Source organism: Hypanus sabinus, chromosome 8 (genome assembly GCF_030144855.1).
Source record: "Hypanus sabinus isolate sHypSab1 chromosome 8, sHypSab1.hap1, whole genome shotgun sequence".
In the NCBI taxonomy this organism is placed as follows: Eukaryota; Metazoa; Chordata; class Chondrichthyes; order Myliobatiformes; family Dasyatidae; genus Hypanus; species Hypanus sabinus.
In genome coordinates this window covers 114,067,694-114,086,395 of record NC_082713.1, presented here as the reverse complement: position 1 = coordinate 114,086,395, position 18,702 = coordinate 114,067,694, and the positions used below count along the sequence as shown (strand labels likewise).

At 43.4% G+C, this 18,702-nt stretch overlaps 2 long non-coding RNA genes across 3 annotated transcripts in view; one reads left to right on the top strand and one right to left on the bottom strand.

Annotated features, from left to right (window-relative positions):
• The window catches only part of LOC132398348 (uncharacterized), an 80,913-nt gene extending 78,360 nt beyond the window's left edge, over positions 1 to 2,553 (bottom strand). Inside the window, exon 1 of one of the 2 annotated variants that reach the window (XR_009513620.1) lies at positions 2,411 to 2,553. This is a non-coding gene — a long non-coding RNA (uncharacterized LOC132398348). The remainder of the gene's footprint in view (positions 1 to 2,410) is intronic. The other variant, XR_009513621.1, reaches the window with a different exon arrangement.
• LOC132398349 (uncharacterized) lies at positions 2,440 to 11,941 on the top strand. Its single transcript, XR_009513622.1, has 4 exons — positions 2,440 to 2,543; positions 9,158 to 9,261; positions 10,442 to 10,586; positions 11,874 to 11,941. It is a non-coding gene; the product is annotated as an uncharacterized LOC132398349 (long non-coding RNA).
• Positions 11,942 to 18,702: the final 6,761 nt, after the last annotated feature.

Sequence of the window (18,702 nt, the reverse complement as noted above, 5' to 3'; positions counted from 1 at the left end):
CCACTCACCTTAGCTTTGTCATACTTCCTTTTTTTAAAAATGCTATGCAATCTCTGACTTCCTTTGTCGACCACTGTGGCCCCTTTCCCCCCTTTGAATCCTTCCTTCTCTGGGGGATAAACTGATTTTGCACCTTGTGCATTATTCCCAAGAATACCTGCCATTGCTGTTCCACTGTCTTTTCTGCTAGGATATCCATCCAGTCAACTTTGGTCAGCTCCTCCCTCATGGCTCCATAGTTTCCCCTGTTGAACTGCAACACTGACACCTCCGATCTGCCCTTATCCTTCTCAAATTGCAGATAAAAACTTATCATATTATGATCACTACCTCCTAATGGCTCCTTTACTTCAAGATCGCTTATCAAATCCTGTTCATTACATAACACTAAATCCAGAATAGTCTTGTCCCTGGTCAGCTCTCGTACAAGCTGTTCCAAGAACGCATCCCGTAGGCACTCTACAAACTCCCTATCCTGTGGTCCAGCACCAACCTGATTCTCCCAGTTCACCTGCATGTTGAAATCCCCCATAACTACTGCGACATTACCTTTGCCACATGCCAGTGTTAACTCCCTATTCAACTTGCACCCAATATCCATGCTACTGTTTGGTGGCCTGTAGACAACACCCATTTGGGTCCTTTTGCCCTTACTGTTCCTCAGTTCTATCCACACAGACTGTACTTCTCCTGATCCTATATCCACCCCCCCCTTGCAAAGGACTGAATCTCATTCCTCTCCAACAGGGACACCCCACCCCCTCTGCCCACATTTCTGTCCCTACGATAGCATGTATACCCTTGTACATTTGTTTCCCAGGTCTGATCTCCCTGCAGCCATGTCTCCGTTATCCCAACAACGTCATAGTTACCCATTCGCACCTGGGCTTCAAGCTCATCCGCCTTATTTCTGACACTTCGTGCATTCAGATATAGAATTTTTAGCCCATTTCTCCTCTCTCTGTTTGAATCGCTGCCTATTGTGCTTAACCCAGCTCCCCGAACCCCCATCGGGCTACACGCCCCTAGAATTTTGTTGTCCTTCCTAAATTTACTTATTCTTTCAACACATTTAACTCCATGTTCCATCAGACCATCCCTCTGTACATGTGTCCTCCTTATCACTTGTTCCGCCTCACCTTTCTCTACTACACACTTAATATTCCGGAACTGTGTAGTCCCCACCTGTCCTTTATTCTTCCTCTCGCTATCCTCTCTCACATTCCGGATCCCTGCCCCCTGCAAGTTTAGTTTAAACCCCCCGAAGAAGCACTAGCAAACTTCCCTGCAAGAATGTTAGTACCGCTCCAGTTCAGGTGTAAACCATCCCTTCGGAACAGATCCCACCTTCCCTGGAACAAAGCCCAATTATCTACAAACCTGAAGCCCTCCCTCCTGCACCATCCTCTCAGCCACGTATTAATTTTTATAATCTTTCTGTTCCTTGCCTCACTCGCACGTGACACGGGTAGCAATCCTGAGATTGTTACCCTGGAGGTCCTGCTCTTCAGCTTCGCACCTAACTCCCTGAACTCCCTACGCAGGACCCCCTCATTCATCCTACCCTCGACATTGGTCCCTACATGGACCACAACATCTGGATTCTTGCCCTCCCTCTCGAGAATAACCTGCACCCGATCTGTGATGTCTCGGACCCCAGCACCAGGGAAGCAACATACCATCCGAGACTCCCGATCTTCCCCACAAAATCTCCTATCCGCCCCCCTGACTATAGAATCCCCTATCACTACAGCTCTCTTCTCTTCCCTCCTCCCCTTCCTAGTCAAGGGTCCAACCTCAGTGCCAGAGACAGGACCACTGCAGCTTGTTCCTGGTAGGTCATCCCCACCAACAGTATCCAAAACGGTATACTTATTGTTGATGGGAATGGCCACAGGGGTGCTCTTCTCTCTCTGTCTGCTCCCCCTGCCTCTCTTGACTGTCACCCATTTGCCTACCTCCTGTCTTTTCGGTGTGACTACCTCCCGATAACTCTTATCTATCTCTGCCTCTGCCTCTCGAATGATCCGTAGTTCATCCAGCTCCTGCTCCATTTCCCTAACTCGGTCTGATAGGAGCTGCAGCTGGATGCACCAATTGCAGGTGTGGTCGTCAGGGACAACTGTGTTGACCCTGACCTCCCACATACTGCATACGGAGCACACCACTGCTCTAACTGTCTCCCCTATTACCTGATCCCAAATTAGTCAGAATAAGTGAAAAGCACGTACTCAGGCTCACTGATTTCTTCTTGCCGAAGTCCTCTTGCGCCGAAGCCCACTGAGCCAAAGCCCAGCACTCTGCTACTGCGCATTCCACTGCCCACACCGACGCTGCCCGCTGCTGAAAGTGGGCCGCTTTTTAAATCCCGCGCTCGCCGCTGACGTCACCCGCGCTTGCGCAGCTTTACCTTCCTCCTCAGGTACTCTCCAGGTAGGTGCTAGGGTCTCGGCCTACCTACAACGGCTGATCCTCCGATCTCCAGTCGTCTGTCGATCACGAACACTCCTTACTCCCGCTCCGCTGCCCGCACCGACATTCAGGTTAGTAGGTTCATTGGTCATGTGGGTGTGAATGAGCTGTGTAGACTCATTGAACCAGAAGGGCCAGTTACTATGTAACTATCAATAAAAATAAATTACAATTACCGCTATACTTCCAAAATCATCTCTGTTTCACCCTAAGGTCATGGAAGGTGCTATGGAAGTGAACCATTTTCTTACTCTTTAATTACTGATAACAAATCGAATCCTCCAAATGCAATTGAGTGCTGGGATTGATTAACAATGGGAACGTAACTCACTGGGGAACCTGACAACTGAAGTCATTGATTCAGTTTATAAAGCAGATTTCTGTGTAAGTGAGGATTGAGGATTACTCCCTGGTGATATGAGTGAGCAGGCTAAAACTACAGTCTGTGTGCTTCAGCAGTGCTGGGAAAATGGAATCCCCATATGGCCTTCATACAATTTGGAAATGTTTATCTAAGGAATAGCTACATTAAGGATTTAACTTTCATAGGAATAAGGAAACAGATAAAGAGGAGAGATCTATTCGGCTAATATGACTTATTAGCTTAATTGATCCATTCACATGAAGAAAGCCGGAGGCTCCAGTTTGTCCCAGTATTCAAAAATCCATGATACATGAATTAACCCCATCACCCTCAAGTTGCTATCAATTGGTAATGGTTTTATTATTCTCAAATATATCCAGATGCAACAGGAAAAGTTTGTTTTGAATGCCTTCCACACAGGTAATTTCAAAATGTTAACTGGTGCAGAGCCAACAACTTGTGTCTGAATGTGAACAAAACAAAAGAGATGGTTGTTGACTTCAGGAGGGCAATCTCCGCTGAACATTGACAGCTCCTCGGTAGAGGTCGTTAAGAGCACCAAATTTCTTGGTGTTCACCAGGTGGAGAATCTCACCTGATCCCTCAACACCAGCTCCACAGCAAAGAAAGCCCAGCAGCGTCTCTACTTTCTGTGAAAGCTGAGGAAAGTCCATCTCCCACCCCCCATCCTCATCACATTCTACAGGGGTTGTATTGAGAGTGTCCTGAGCAGCTGCATCGCTGCCTGGTTCGGGAATTGCACCATCTCGGATCGCAAGACCCTGCAGCAGATAGTGAGGTCAGCTGAGAAGATCATTGAGGTCTCTCTTCCCGCCATTACAGACATTTACACTACACGCTGCATCTGCAAAGCAAACGGCATTATGAGGGACCCCACGAACCCCTCATACAAACACTTCTCCCTTCTGCTGTCTGGGAAAAGGCTCCGAAGCATTCGGGCTCTCACGACCAGACTATGTAACAGTTTCTTCCCCCAAGCTGTCAGACTCCTCAATACCCAGAGCCTGGACTGACACCAACTTACTGCCCTCTACTGTGCCTATTGTCTTGTTTATAATTTATTGTAATGCCTGCACTGTTTTGTGCACTGTATGCAGTCCTGGGTAGGTCTGTAGTCTAGTGTAGTTTTTTTCGGCGTTATTTTCACGTAGTTCAGTGTAGTTTCTGGACTGTTTCATGTAACACCATGGTCCTGAATAACATTGACTCATTTTTGCTGTGTCCTGTACCAGCAGTTATGGCTGAAATGACAATAAAAAGTAACTTGACGTGACTTGATTTATAAGTGTTGAGAGTTAATATTTGATAGTATTATAATGAGGTCTTCAGCCTGTGTGGGGAGCCAGAGAGCATTGGACGCTGAGATTTTTAGAGCACTCGAACTGGTTAATTGTTGTTGAATGAGGTTCTGTAATCCAGAGTTCCTTCTCAAGCGGCTCTTAGTAATAAAGTCATCTAGTGCTTTCTGCTTAAACTTGTTAAGTTTATTCTGATAGGCTCAGGTATTCCATAAACTTGCAATGTTTAAGTGGGTGCCTGATTAGTGCTAATCACGGGGTCCTAGTATTGAGAATGTTACGCCTCACAGCATCACTTGGGCTGAGCTACTGATGTTCTATTGGAAGTCTGATGAATAAACTCTGGCCACTGTTTCTACACTGGCTTCTGTCTCTCCTCCACACTCAGGTTCAACATTGCCAAGTATGTTGGAAAATTACAAATCGTGACAAATACAAAGGGTAAAGCAATAACAGGATGCAGAATATAGAGTTACAGTTACAAAGAAAGTGCAGCGCAGCTAGACAAGAAAATGTTTGGGGCATGATGAGGTAGATTGAGAGACCAGGAGTTCAAGTTCAGCGGGGTAGAAGAGTCATTCCGAATGGAAACAGGCCCTTCACCCATTATGTCCATGCTGACCATTAATCCCAGTTAGAGGCAGTTGGTCTGTCAGCTTCTATACCTAGATACATCTTTAATGTTGTGAGAGTTTCTGCCTTAGGCAACACATTCCAGATTCCAGCTACCCACCTTCTCAACTTAAACCCATGCCATAGTGTCTCAGACACTCCCTCCAAGGAAGAAATATTTTTACTATCTATGCTATCTCTCCCCTTCATCACTTCCATCAGGTCAATCCCTCAGTCGCCTCTGCTGCAGAGAAAACAAACCCAGCCTGTCCTTATAACTCTACCGCTCCAATCCAGGTAACTAATCAGTAAGCTCCAAGACCTAGGCCTTGTTCACTTGGATCATCAACTTCCTTTCTCACAGACCACACTCAGTTCAGATTGGCAATACAATCTCCATCGGCACAAGTGCACCACAAAACTGGATGCCTAGCCCCCTGCTCTACTCGCTTTGCGCTTACCGCTGTGAGGCTAAGCACAGCTCCAAGGCCATATTTAAGCCTGTTGATGGCATCACTGTTGTTGACTGAATCAAAGATCGTGACAAACTGACATTTAGGAGGGAGATTGAAAATCTGGTTGACTGGTGACATAACAAAATCCCTCACTCAAAGTCAGCCGCACCAAAGAGCTGATTGTCAACTACAGGAACTGGAGGTCCATGACCCAGTCCTCATTAGGGGATCAGAGGTGGAGAGGGTCAGCAGCTTTAAATTCCTTGGAGTTATCATTTTAGACGGTCTGTCTTGGGTCCAAAACACAAGTGTTATTACAAAGAAGGTAATGCCTCTGCTTTCTTAGGAGTTTGTGTAGATTCAGCATGTCATCTAAAGCTTTGACCAGACTTCTATAGATGCACAGTGGAGAGTATCCTGACTGGTCGCATCACTGTCTGGTGTGGAAACACCAACGCTCAGGAATGGAAAAACCAACAAGAAGCAGCGGATAGAGCCCAATCCATCACAAGAAAAGCCTTCCCATCATTAAGCATGTCTACAAGGATCACTGCCACAAGAAAGCAGTGTCCATTAACAAGGACCCTACCATCCAGGCCATGCTCTCTTCTCATTGCCACCATCAGGAAGGAGGTGCAGGAGCCCTAGGTCCCACACAACCAGTTCAGGAACAGTTACTACCCTACAATCATCAGGCTCCCTGAACTGGAGTGGATAACTTCACTCACCTCAACACTGAACAGATTCCACAACCTACAGACTCACTTTCAAGGACTCCCCAACTCATGCTCTCAGTAATATTTATTATCTATTTATTTATTATCAATTGGTTTCCACACCCATCAGCACTACTTAATCACTTCCTGTCAGAGTCACCTTATGTACGGACTCTCCTGCATCTAGCGTCACTTTAAGGACAATCTAGCTATTTAAGCTGTCTTATGTATTTAAATTTATTGTATTTTTTTACTGTTGGGTCTTTATATTACTGTGGCTTTTCATGTGCTGCGTCGGATCTGAAATAAAAAGTATTTCATTCTCCTTTACACTTGTGTACTGAAAATGATGTTGAATGATCTTGACGTCTTGACATATTTTTGTATTTGCCCAGTTTGTCTTCTTTTGCACATTGGTTGTTTGTCTGTCTTCATGTGGAGTTTTTCATTGATTCTATTGTATTTCTTCATTCTACTGTGAATGGCTGCAAAAAATCTATTTCAGGGTAGTATGTGGTAACACATAAGTTACTTTGACAATAAATTTATTTTGAACTTTAAACTTTTAATTTCTTCTGCATCCTCTCTGGCATAACCACACCTCATGGTGTGGTGACCACAACAATACACAGGGGTACTCTAAACTGTCCTGGAATCATCGAAGGAAAAACAAGCACTCTTTGACTTAAGGAGAACAACTAGCTTATGAGTATCATCAATCCCATGTCTCCCACAGCCTGGGTTCAATATTATGTGTGTGGAGTTTGTGCATCCTCCTTGTGAGTATGTGAGATTAGCCCAGGTTTCTCACAAACCGCACAGACATGCTGGTTATTACACTAGCTACAGTACATGCAAAGTAGACATAGTGTGTGGTTAGGGTTGCACTGGTCGGTTCAAGAACCAAATGGTTGAAGGGAAGCTGTTGTGTTTGATCCTACTGGTTTGAGACTTCAGGCTTCTGTACCTCTGGCCCCAAGGTTAGGTTAGAGGCAAGTAAGTAGGGGAGTGGTCTACCCCCTTCCTAACCTCCCAAACCCCGACTGGTCTAAGATGGGTGTGAGATAGAACAGGGTCAAAGCCAAAGTTGAGTTTATTGTCATTTGCACAAGTACTTATATGTGTAGGTACAGTTTAAGAACCTTCTTGCAGCAGCTTCACGGTCACATAGCATCAAATAAGCAGTGTTCACATGAAAAGCATAAACTAAACATAAACTATACCCAATTTTTGCTAAATCAACAACAGAAAAAAAGCCCATTTTAGTGCAAAGTGATCAAAGTTGTGGTGATTAGGGTTATGCAGTTTGTTCAGGAACCAAATGGTTAAAAGCAAAAAGTTATCCCACATTTATCCCATCTCTCACGTTCACCCTATCTTCCCGCAGCCATAATAGTGACAGAGTCCCTCTTGTCCTTACCCACCACCCCATCCAACACATTATCCTCGGCAACTTCCGCCATCTCCAAAGGGACCTTATCACTAAACATATCTTTCCCTCCCCCCCCACCCCACTTTCCCACACGTTAGCTCCATCTGCAATTCCCTTGTCCATTTGTCCATCCCAATAATCTTCCTCCACACACATCCCTGTAAGTGGCCGAAGTGCTACACCTGCCCGTGCATTTCCACCTTCACCTCCTTTCAGGGCCCCAGACAGCCCTTCCAGGTGAGGCGACCCTACACCAATGAGTCTGCTGGGGTCGTCTATTGTGTCAGGTGCTCCCGACGTGGCCTCCTCTACATTGGTGAGACACATTGTAAACTGGGGACCACTTTTTTGAGCACCTCCATTTCATCCACCAAAAGCAGAACATCCCGGTGGCCAGACATTTTAATTCCCATTCCAACATGTCAATCCAGGGCCTCCACTTGAGCTGCACTGAGGCCATCCTCAAGGTGGAGGAGCAACACCTTGTATTCCCTCTAAACTGAAGGCGTGAACATCAATTTCTCCTTCCGATGAATAATTTCTCCTTCTTCCTCTATTCCCCACTCTGACCTCGCTCTTCTTTTTGCCTGCCTTATTATTTCTCACTGCGTCTCCTCCTCCATCCCTCTGTCCTATTATCCACTCACCTCTCCCAAAAGATTCTTTCTTCTCCAGCCCTTGATCTTCCCCCCCCACCCAACCCACCTGGCTTCACCTATCACCTTCCAGCCAGCCTCTTTAATCTCCCCACGCCTTTTTTATTCTGGTGTCTGTCCTCTTCCCTCTCAGTACTGATGAAGGGTCTCGGCCGAAATCATCAACTGTTCACTCTGTCGGTAGATGCTGCCTGGCCTGCTGAGTTCCCCCAGCATTTTGTGTGTGTTGCTTTGGATTTCCAGCATCTGCAGACTTCCTTGTGTTTGTATTCTTGAACCTGCTAGAGTGGGGCTTCAGTACCTCCTTCCCGGCTGATTGATATTCTGTCATCCGCTGTGGTTTACATTGAATACAGAACAGCCCAGAGCTGTTCCTGATGCCAAGTTATATTAAATGTCCTCTGCTTGTGTGTGATCCACATCCCTCCATTCCCTTCATTTTCCTGTGTCTTTCTAAAACTCTCTTAAGGCTCTTCAACGGAAGTTGAATTTTCTCAACCAGTAGCTGAAAACAAACTCCTGTGAAAGGGTTTACTTCATCCAAAGCACTACAGCATTTATTGATGGAGGCCAAGTTCATCAGGCCTATTCACACACAGAGAACATAAGTTAATTAACCCCTACAAAGGATTGTGAGGACTGCGGAAAGGACCAGCGGCGTCTGCAGGACCCTTAACATTGTCAAGGGTCCTGTCCACCCATTCCAGAATCTCTTTAACACCCCCCCAACCCCCTGTACCATCAGGCAGCAGGTACTTTAGCATTAGGATAACAACTGTAAGGAAGGGAAACAATTTCTTCCTCCAGGCTGTGAGACCACTGAATTCCCAGCCACCGCCCAGGTCTCATCACACATGAAGTGACAGTAGCATGATATTGTTGACTTTTAACTTGTGCCCTAAGTGCACCTTATGCCAAATGTCAATCTTCTGGAATATACTTTAATATTTTTAATTTATTTGTGGTAATATTACTTTATGTACTGTGTGTGTTATACACAATTGTGCAAAAGCGTTAGACACATGTGAAAAAAGTTCTGTGAAGTGAAGATGCTTTCAAAAATAATAAAATGAAAAGTTTCTAAATATCAAAATAAAATTCTCTAAAGACCTCTTGATTCTGTCTCTCCAGGTAATCCTAGATAACGGGATGATGTTCAGATCAGGGCTCTGTGGAAGTTATACCATCTGAAACCATATAAAAACATCTCGGGTGCCTGACTTTTGCACAATGCTGTAAGTACTGTCTTGTGCACCTTGGTCTGGAGGAACGTTGTTTAGTTTGGTGGATACATGTAAACGGTTGAATGACAGTAAACGTGAACTTGAATCAATGCAGGTCACAGACACTGAAACCCATCACAATTCATGCTCCTTTTGCCTTTATGTCAGTACAAGTCCGAAAACCTGAAAGAACGCTAAATCAGTTAGTCAGTGCTTCTGCTCATTTACCCTGCTCAAAACCAAGAGCTTGCTTGACCATTTTTACCAATATTTTTAATTCTGAGTAATACACAAATAAATTTTCTCAGCTAGTGGCTGTGGGTTGCTATAAGCAAATAAACCATAGGACTGATTCAAAGGGAGATTGGCATAAAGTCATTAATATTGCTTGATTCAATGAATTAACTGCCCTCATCATTATTGTCTGTAAAAATGCAGCATCTTGCCTTTTCTCTCTTTCCATCCTGCTATCCAGCTTCCCAATCTCCCATTCAGGGGAAACGAGGACTCACCATTCATTAAAGATTTTTAAAAACTGCAGGTGCTGGAAATATGAACAGAAACAGAAAATGCCAGCAGTATTTAAGTACTTACTGACTGGTAGTTGGTCTGTTGTTGTAACATGTATCAGGATATCGTGAAATATTTTTGTTTCTGTGCCATTCAGATAGATCATTTCATATATTAAGTACATCAAAGTCATGCAAAGTAGACAAAAGAAATCAGAATACAGAATAAAGTGTTACAGTTACAGAGGAAGTGCAGTGTGGGTAGAGAAATAAAGTGCAAGGGTCGTGTAAAGTTAGATTGGAAGATCAAGGGTTCATCTTTAGCATGTAAGAGGTGCATTCAAGACAGAAGAGATTCTGCAGATGCTGGAAATCCAGAGTAACACACAGAAAATGCTGGAGAAAATCAGCAGAACAGGTAGCATCTATGGAGAGGAATAAGCAGTCGACGTTTTAAGCCGAGACGTTTCATCAGGACTGGAAGGGAAAAGGGAAGAAGCCAGAATAAGAAGATGGGGGGAGGAGAAGAAGTACAAGCCAGAAGCTGATAGCTGAAGCCTGGGAGGAGGGATGAGGTGAGAAGCTGGAGAGTGATAGATGGAAAAGGTCCATTCAACAGTTGGGTGCAAGTTGCTCTTGAGCTTGGTTGTACATGTTCTCAGACTTTTGCATCTTCTACACAGTGGGAAAGGAAAGAAGAGAAGATGAAGAATGGTGATCGGGGTCCTTCATTATGTTGGCTGCTTTCCCAAGGCAGCAGGAAGTGTAAATGGATTCGATAGAGGGGAGACTGGTTTTGTGATGGACTGGGCTACGTTTACTAATCTGGTATGTCTTGTGGTCTTTGGCAGAAAAATTCCTATGTCAAACTGTAATACATCTGGATAAGATGATTTCTATTGTGCATTTGTAAAAATTGGTGAGGATCAGTAGGGACATCCTGAATTTCCTTAACCTTCTGAAGAAATATAGACGCTAGTGTGTTTTCTTGAACCAGTTGTATCTCACATTTTCCAGCATCATAGTCTTTCAAGTTAACAGGAGTGAACTAAATAAATTTTAAAACAATGAAGTGCTGGAAATATTGGAGAGAGTTCAGAGGCAGGATGCTGCCTGGATTAAAGAGCATGATTTATGAGGAAAGGTTGAGCGAGCTCAAACTTTTCTGTTTGAAGCAAGGAGAATAGGAGGTGATTTGATAGAGGTGTACAAGATGATAAGAGGCATCGATTGAGTGGACAGCAAATATGGGAAATGCACAGCAGGTCGGGCAGCATCTATAGGAAGAGGAACAGATAAAGATTAAAGATTAAAGCTCAACTTTACTTGTTATATATGCATCAGTGAAATGTACCAATGGCGTCAAATCAAGTCAGTGAGGATTAGTAGTTTCCACATGCATTCCAAAAATGTATGTGTTAGCGTTATGTTTAGTAAGTTGTGGGCACGGTATGTTGGCACTGGAGGCAGAGGGATGACCTGATAGAAGCTGATACAATTATGAAAGGCATGGATAGTAAGCACTGTAATGTAGTGCTTAGCGGAACACTATTGTAACGCCAGTGACCTGGGTTCAATGGATGTACCATGGAGAACATTCTGACAAGCTGCATCACTGTCTGATATGGGGGGCAGGGCTACTGCACAGGACCGAAAGAAGCTGCAGAGGGTTGTAAATCTAGTCGGCTCCATCTATAGACATCTTCAGGGAGCGTGTCTCAGAAAGGCAGCGTCCATTATTAAGGAACCCCAGCACCCAGGGCATGCCCTTTTCTCACTGTTACCTTTGGGTAGGAGGTACAGTAGCCTGCAGGGACACACTCAGCAATTCAGGAACAGCTTCTTCCCCTCTGTCATCCGATTCCTAAATGGACTTTGAACCCTTGGACATTACCTCACTTTTTTTAATATGTATTATTTCTGTTTTTTGCACAATTTTAATCTATTCAATATACATATACCGTAATTGATTTGCTTATTTATTTATTATTACTTTTATTTTATTTGTATTTTTTCTCTTCTATGTTATGTATTGCATTGAACTGCTGATGCTAAGTTAACAAATTTCACAACACATGCCGGTGATAACAAACCTGATTCTGATTCTGGTTCTAGCCTGTGCATCTTTGGAACGTGAGAGAAGACCAGAGCACCCACATGGTCAGAATCAGGTTTAAAGTCGCTGGTGTACAGTATGTCGTGAAATTCATTGTTTTGTGATGACAATAGATGTAATAAAAACTATAAATTACAATAATTGTATATATTTTTATACATTATGTTATATTTTATCTAGTATTTTATGTAAGTATGTCTAAATTAAATTAAATAAGTAGTGTAAAAAGAGGGGAAAATAAATTGATGTGCAGTTGATGTGCTTACTCAGCCAGCTGATCTATCTCAGTCTTGTACACCTCCTTGTCACCATCTGAGATTTATAGATGGCTTTTAAGCTGTGCCTCGCCACATAATCGGGGGTGTAAAGAGGGTCGAGCAGTGGCTAGAAATGGGGGGAATGACCTTACAGTCAGCAGCGGAATTGAACGCAGATCATTGGTGCTATAATATCGTCACTACTACCGCGATTCCCACAGCTTAGCCCAATTTTTCAGCAAATAATATGTGATAATTTGAGAGAAGCAAGTATTCTGTAAAGCTCCCAATATGTAATTTCTTTTTTAAAAAAATGCCTCACTTGTAAAAAAAGATTTGATTAAATTAGATAAAAGAGCTTTAACTCTAGATCAGAGGACAACTTCAGTAGCAGTCAGACTTTATCAACTAAGGGTTCTTACACACAGGGGAAGCAGTTGGCTGAGATAAAGGAACAGACCTATTATTAGTGATCTTCCTGTCATATTACATTACACTTTGCTCACTGTGAGTCTAAGTGACGCTACAGTGCTTCAGAAAAGCAGTTCCATCTGCTTTAGCCTCATGAAAACCTCAGGGAAAATCAAGCACGTGGCCTCATCAAGAAACTGGGCATCATGATGCTGTCTGAATCCACTGGGAAAATTTCCAGACCCACTCACTTCCAATGAAACAAAACATGTTCTTTTTTTTAAATGCATGTTTGTGCAGCGCTGATGGAAGTGAAATGACGTGCCAAAGAAATCACAACCATACCCTTTCAATAATAAGCAGGTTTTTTTTAGAAGACAATAGCTGGTCTTTTAACTCCTTCCCAAAATTATTTTCCAAAACACAAGGTATCGGAGACTTGTTCTACTCAAAGCAAAAGGATTTCTGAGTAACACAAGGTACAGATGATATATAAACACCGAGAGAAATATTGCTTTATGAGTATTGATGCTTACAAGAATAGTGACATCTACAGTGTATATGTTAAGTGAAATAAAATCAGAAAGTATTAGAAACATTCAGCAGGTGAGGCAGCAGCTGTGGGTCTGAGATCCTGTGGGATTGGTATTGACTTATTAATGCCACATGTACTGAGATACGGACAAATGTAGCTCAGACAGACATCTGGGTTAGCATGGACATGATGGGCAGAAGGGGCCATTTCTGTGCTCTGATACAATGCTCTGGGTCAAACACAGGCCACCTATGTCCTCCCCCAGCTGCTGAGGTAATGTTCCTCCATGCTTTCAACACTTGATCATGGCGAGGTGACAAAATGGACTCTCGCAGGGTTCATCGCTGAGAATGGCTTTTGGTTCCATCACCAAACTGCAGCTGGCCAAGTCCAGAAGGAGAGACCCATCAGAGTGGGTCTGTCTAAAGTGGGAAGTATCCAATATGAAGGATAATGTTATTTCTAATTAATTCTCATCCCTCTAGCTAGAACTGATGTACTGATTGGAGTGACCACTACAGAGTACGAGTGAGATAAAGATTAAAGATTAGATCATCTTTATTAAAGATTCTATGAGCTTTATTTGTCATATATAGAGTACGTCAAAACATACAGCCAAATGTGTTGTTTGCATCAAACCAATCAGCAAAGATTATACTGAGCATCCCGCACAATTCCAGCTTGCCCACAGCTCACTAGGCCTAGCCCATACACCTTTGGAATGTGGGAGGAACCAGACCACGTGGAGGGTCATGGGGAGACTATACAGACAGTGGAGGGAATGGAACCCCCAACCTTACAGCTGCCACTGTAAAGCGTTGTGCTAACCGCTACTTGTGCTATCGTACTACAGGTGCCCCCCACTTTACGAATGTTCGCTTTACGCCGCTTCACTTTTACAAAAGACCTGCATTAGTAACCTGCTTTTGCATTACAAAATTACTGGTTCTTCGCTTTACACCATTTCAGCTTAAGAAAGGTTTCACAGGAGTGGTCTACCTTTGTCTACCTCTATCTGAAAGGTAAAGTTCCAGCTTTACTCTGATGACATTGTCTGGTGGTCATCCCTCAGGCCCACAGCGGGGACGCAGGAATGCACACCACTGTATTCTGCAACAGTGTGGCCCAGCAGATACCTTAGTCTAGCATTCCACCAGGACTACTTCCGGGAGAAGTACAGGAGATCAGACTGACAGTGCTCCAAAAAGCTGAGGCAACAATCTGGTGAGGCTATACCTCAGCACTACAGAGAGCTAAAGAGCAAAATGAGCTTTCACTAGTTAGGGAGGAGGAGACACACATTCAATATTTTAGGAGCAGCTTCTTCTCCTCCAACAACAGATGTCTGAATGGTCCTTGAATCTATGAATCCTACCTCATTATTTGTCTTTTGCACTATTTATTTATTTTGTGTCTTGCCCTGTAGTTCTGTCATGAAGCAACATGTTTGAGGAAGCCTACATGGCCATGGGGAAAACATACAAATTCCTTACAGACAGCCTGGGTCACCAGAGCTGTAAAGTGTTATGCTAACCACCATGCCACCTTGCTGTTTATTGGATAATAAACCTGAATCTGAGCTAAATAATCTTATAACCACTGGATCAGAGTGGAGCTTTGCATCCTGCCAGGGCTTGTTGTGCCTCATGGACAACGAACAGCCAGTGGGAGGGGGAGCACACACAAAATTCTGGAGGAACTCAGCAGGTCAGGCAGCATCTATGGAAAAGAATGAACAGTTGACATTTCAGAGACTTTCCATCAGACTCCAACAATAACTTTAGATCAATGCCTCCGTTATCACTTTAGACCACAAAACCATTAAGAGACAGGAACAGAATTAGGCCATTTGGTCCATTGAGTCCATTCCGACATTTCATCCTGGCTGATCCATTTTTCCTCTCAGCTCCAGTCTCCTGCCTTCTCCCTGTATCCCTTCATGCCCTGGCCAATCAAGAATCTATCCATCTCTGCCTTAAATGTACACAAAGATTTGCCCTCCATAGCTGCCTGTGGCAAATAATTCCACAGATCTACCACTCACTGGCTAAAGAAATTCCTCCTCGTCTCTATTCTAAAAGGACGTCCCTCTATTCTGAGGCTATGTCCTCTGGTCTTAGACCCTCCCACCATAGGAAACATCCTCTCCACATCCACTCTATCAAGACATTTCACCATTCAATAGGTTTCAATGAGAATAGGTTTCTCATTCTATTGAATTCCAGTGAATACAGGTCCAGAGGCATCAAATGCTTGTCATATGACAAGCCATTCAATCCTGGAATCATTTTTATGAACCTCCTTTGAATCCCCTGCAATTTCAGCAGATCCTTCCTAAGACAAGGGGCCAAAAACTGCTCACCAAATGAGGCCTCAGCAGTGCTTTATAAAGTCTGAAATGTACACCCTTGCTTTTATATTCTGGTCCTCTTGAAATGAATGCTAACATCGCATTTGCCTTCCCCACATCTGACTCAACCTGCAAATTAACCTTTAGGGAATCTTACACAAGGACTCTGAAGTCCCTTTACATCTCAGTTTTTGTATTGTCTTTTCATTTAGAAAATAGTCAAACCTTTCATTTCTTCTACCAAAGTGCATGGCCATACACTTCCCAACACCATATTCCATCTGCCATTTCTTTGCCCATTCTCCTAACTCTCTATGTCCTTCTGTAGCCTCTCTACTTACTCAAAACTACCTACCCCTCCACCTATCTTCATATCACCTGCAAACTTTGCAACAAAGCCATCAATTCAATTATTCGAATCATTGACATATAACGTAAAAAGAAATGGTTCCAACACAGACCCCTGTGGAACACCATTAGTCACCGGCTGCTAATCAGAAAAGGCTCCCTTTATTCCCCATCTTTGCCTCCTGCCAATTAGCCACTGCCTTATCCATGCTAGAATCTTTCCTGTAAAACCATGGGCTCATAGCTTGTTAAGCAGCCTCATGTGTAGCATCTTACCAAAAACCTTCTGAAAATCCAAGTACACCACATCAACTGATTCTCCTTTGACTATCCTGCCTGTTATTTCTTCAAAGAATTCCAACAGATTTGTTAGGCAAATCCCTTGAGGAAACCATGCTGACTATGGCCTAACTTATTATGAGCCTCCAAGTACCCTGAGATCTCATCCTTAATAATCAACTCCAACATCTTCCCAAACACCGATGTCAGACTAACTGGCCTATAATTTCCTTTCTTCTGCCTCTCTCCCGTCTTGAAGAGTGCAGTGACATTTGCAATTTTCCAGTCTTCTAGAACCGTTCCAGAATCTGGTGATTCTTGAAAGATCATTACAAATGCCTCGTTGAAGGTTCTTCTGCCCCATGCATTAGGCCTCCTCTCATATTAAAATCTGAACAAAAGTTATGAATAGAATTAACAATGTCAGATTTTCTGAAAGCACACCACAGGATAGAGTTAGAGAGTCATAGAGCACTGCAGAACTGGAACAAACCCTTTGGCCCACCTAGTCCATATAAACTATTATTTTTGCCTAGTTCCATCGACCTGCATCTGGACCATAACTCCCCCACACCCTTCCCATCCATCTACTTATCCAAATTTCTCTTAAATATAGAAATCGAACCAGCATTCACTGGCAGTTCATTCAACACTCTCACTACCCTCTGAGTGAAGAAGTTCCCCTTCAGGATCCCATTAAACATTTAATGTTTCACCCTTAACCCAAGACTTCTAGTTCTAGTTTCACCCAAACTCAGTAGAAAAAGCTGCTTGCATTTAACCCCTATACCCCTCATAAATAACCCCTCTTTCTCTTCTGCTCTAGGGAATAAAGTCCTAACTTTTTCAAACTTTCCCTATCACTCAGTTCCTCTAGTCCTGACATCTTTGTAAATTTTCTCAGCATGCTGTCAATCATATTAACATCTCTCATGTACTGTAGATACCGTACTTGACCAAAACTGCACCGAATACTCCGTTAGGCCTCACCAATATCTTATGCAACTTCAGCATAACATCCCACTTCCATGACTCAGTACTTTGATTTATGAAAACTAATGTGCCAAATGCTTTCAAGACATCCTGTGACACTACTTTCAAGGAATAATGGAATTGTATTCCCAGATCCCTATACCCTACCCCTCTGGTAAGGTAAGGTGCCTTACCTCCCAAAGTGCAACACTTCACACTTGCCTGCACTAAATTCCATCTGTCTTACTTTAGCCCATTTTTGCAGCCGGCCCAGATCTTGCTGCAAGATTTGACAGTCTTTTTCACTATCAACTACAGCCCCAATCTTAGTGTCATTTGCAAATTTGCTGATCTACTTTACCACATTATCATCCAGATTGTTGAAATAGATGATAAGTAACAATAGACACAACACCAATCCCTTCAGCACACCAATAGCCACAGGCCTCCAGTCAGAGAGGCAATCAACTACTACCACTCTCTGGCTTCTTTCACAAAGCCAATTGTCTAATCCACTTTTCTACCTCATCTTGAATGCCAAGTGACTGAACCTTTTTGACCATCCTCCCATGCGGGATCTTGTCAGAGGCCTTACTGAAGGCTATGCAGACAACATCCTCTGCCTTGCCTTCAACTTTCTCGGTAACTTCCTCGAAAAACTCTATATGAGTGGTTAAGGAGGACCTACCACACAAAAAGCCATGTCCTTCTTTTTCTGCAGCCCATCCCTCCTACTGAGGATACATAGTCTGCCTACAGCAACTCCGCAGAATTCTCTGTCCTGGGCCAGTGTTTCAAGGTGGAACCCATCGAAGATGCTTCCCCTCCCAGCAATGAGGTCTTTGAAGATTCTCTTGGTGTCTCTGCAGCACTAGGTTTTTATGGGATGGATTTACTAGCCTCATGCCCAACCTTCCTAATTTTACAGCGGACTTGGTAGTGTCCAGGACAGTTACAAAGCCATATTAACTATCTCCAGTCAATCCCTGTCTATCCAAATACCATATATCCACTCCAATAACTTACCCACGACTGAAGTTGGGCTCATTAGCTTATAATTTCCTGGCTTATTTTTCGAGCCTTTCTTAAACAACAGAACAACATTAACTATCCTCCAATCCTCTGGCACCTCAGCCATAGCCAAGGGTGTTTTAAATATTTCTGTTAGGGCCCTTCCATTTTTTACACTAGCCTCTCACAGGTTCTGAGGGAACATCTTGTCAGGCCCTGAGGATTTATCCACGGTGCCATTAAGTAGCGATCTTTTGCGCACAGCACTGGTGGGAATCGTCAAATATTCCCATTTAAGATTTCTACAGCTGAGATCCACAGACAGATCAATGCATACTTCAGCAAGCAACATCATTTTAAAAAGTATTTTAAAAATCTATCTTCTTATCGATGTAACCTATAGTAATTTTTATGTATTATTCTGTACCGCTGCCACAAAATAATAAGTTTCATGACATACGCCAGTGATGATTAACCCGATTCTGATTTAATTTGTGCCGCCAACTCCACAGTTGTCACAGACTTCAGCAAGACCCGTGTGGGTGAGTGAATGCCTCCAGGAACATACCCAGACCAAAAGCCGGAATGAACGAGATTTGTGATCTGCTGACAGTTAATCTGTGGCATTCAAGAGCAGTGATCCAGAGCTAATCAAGAAGTCCAGA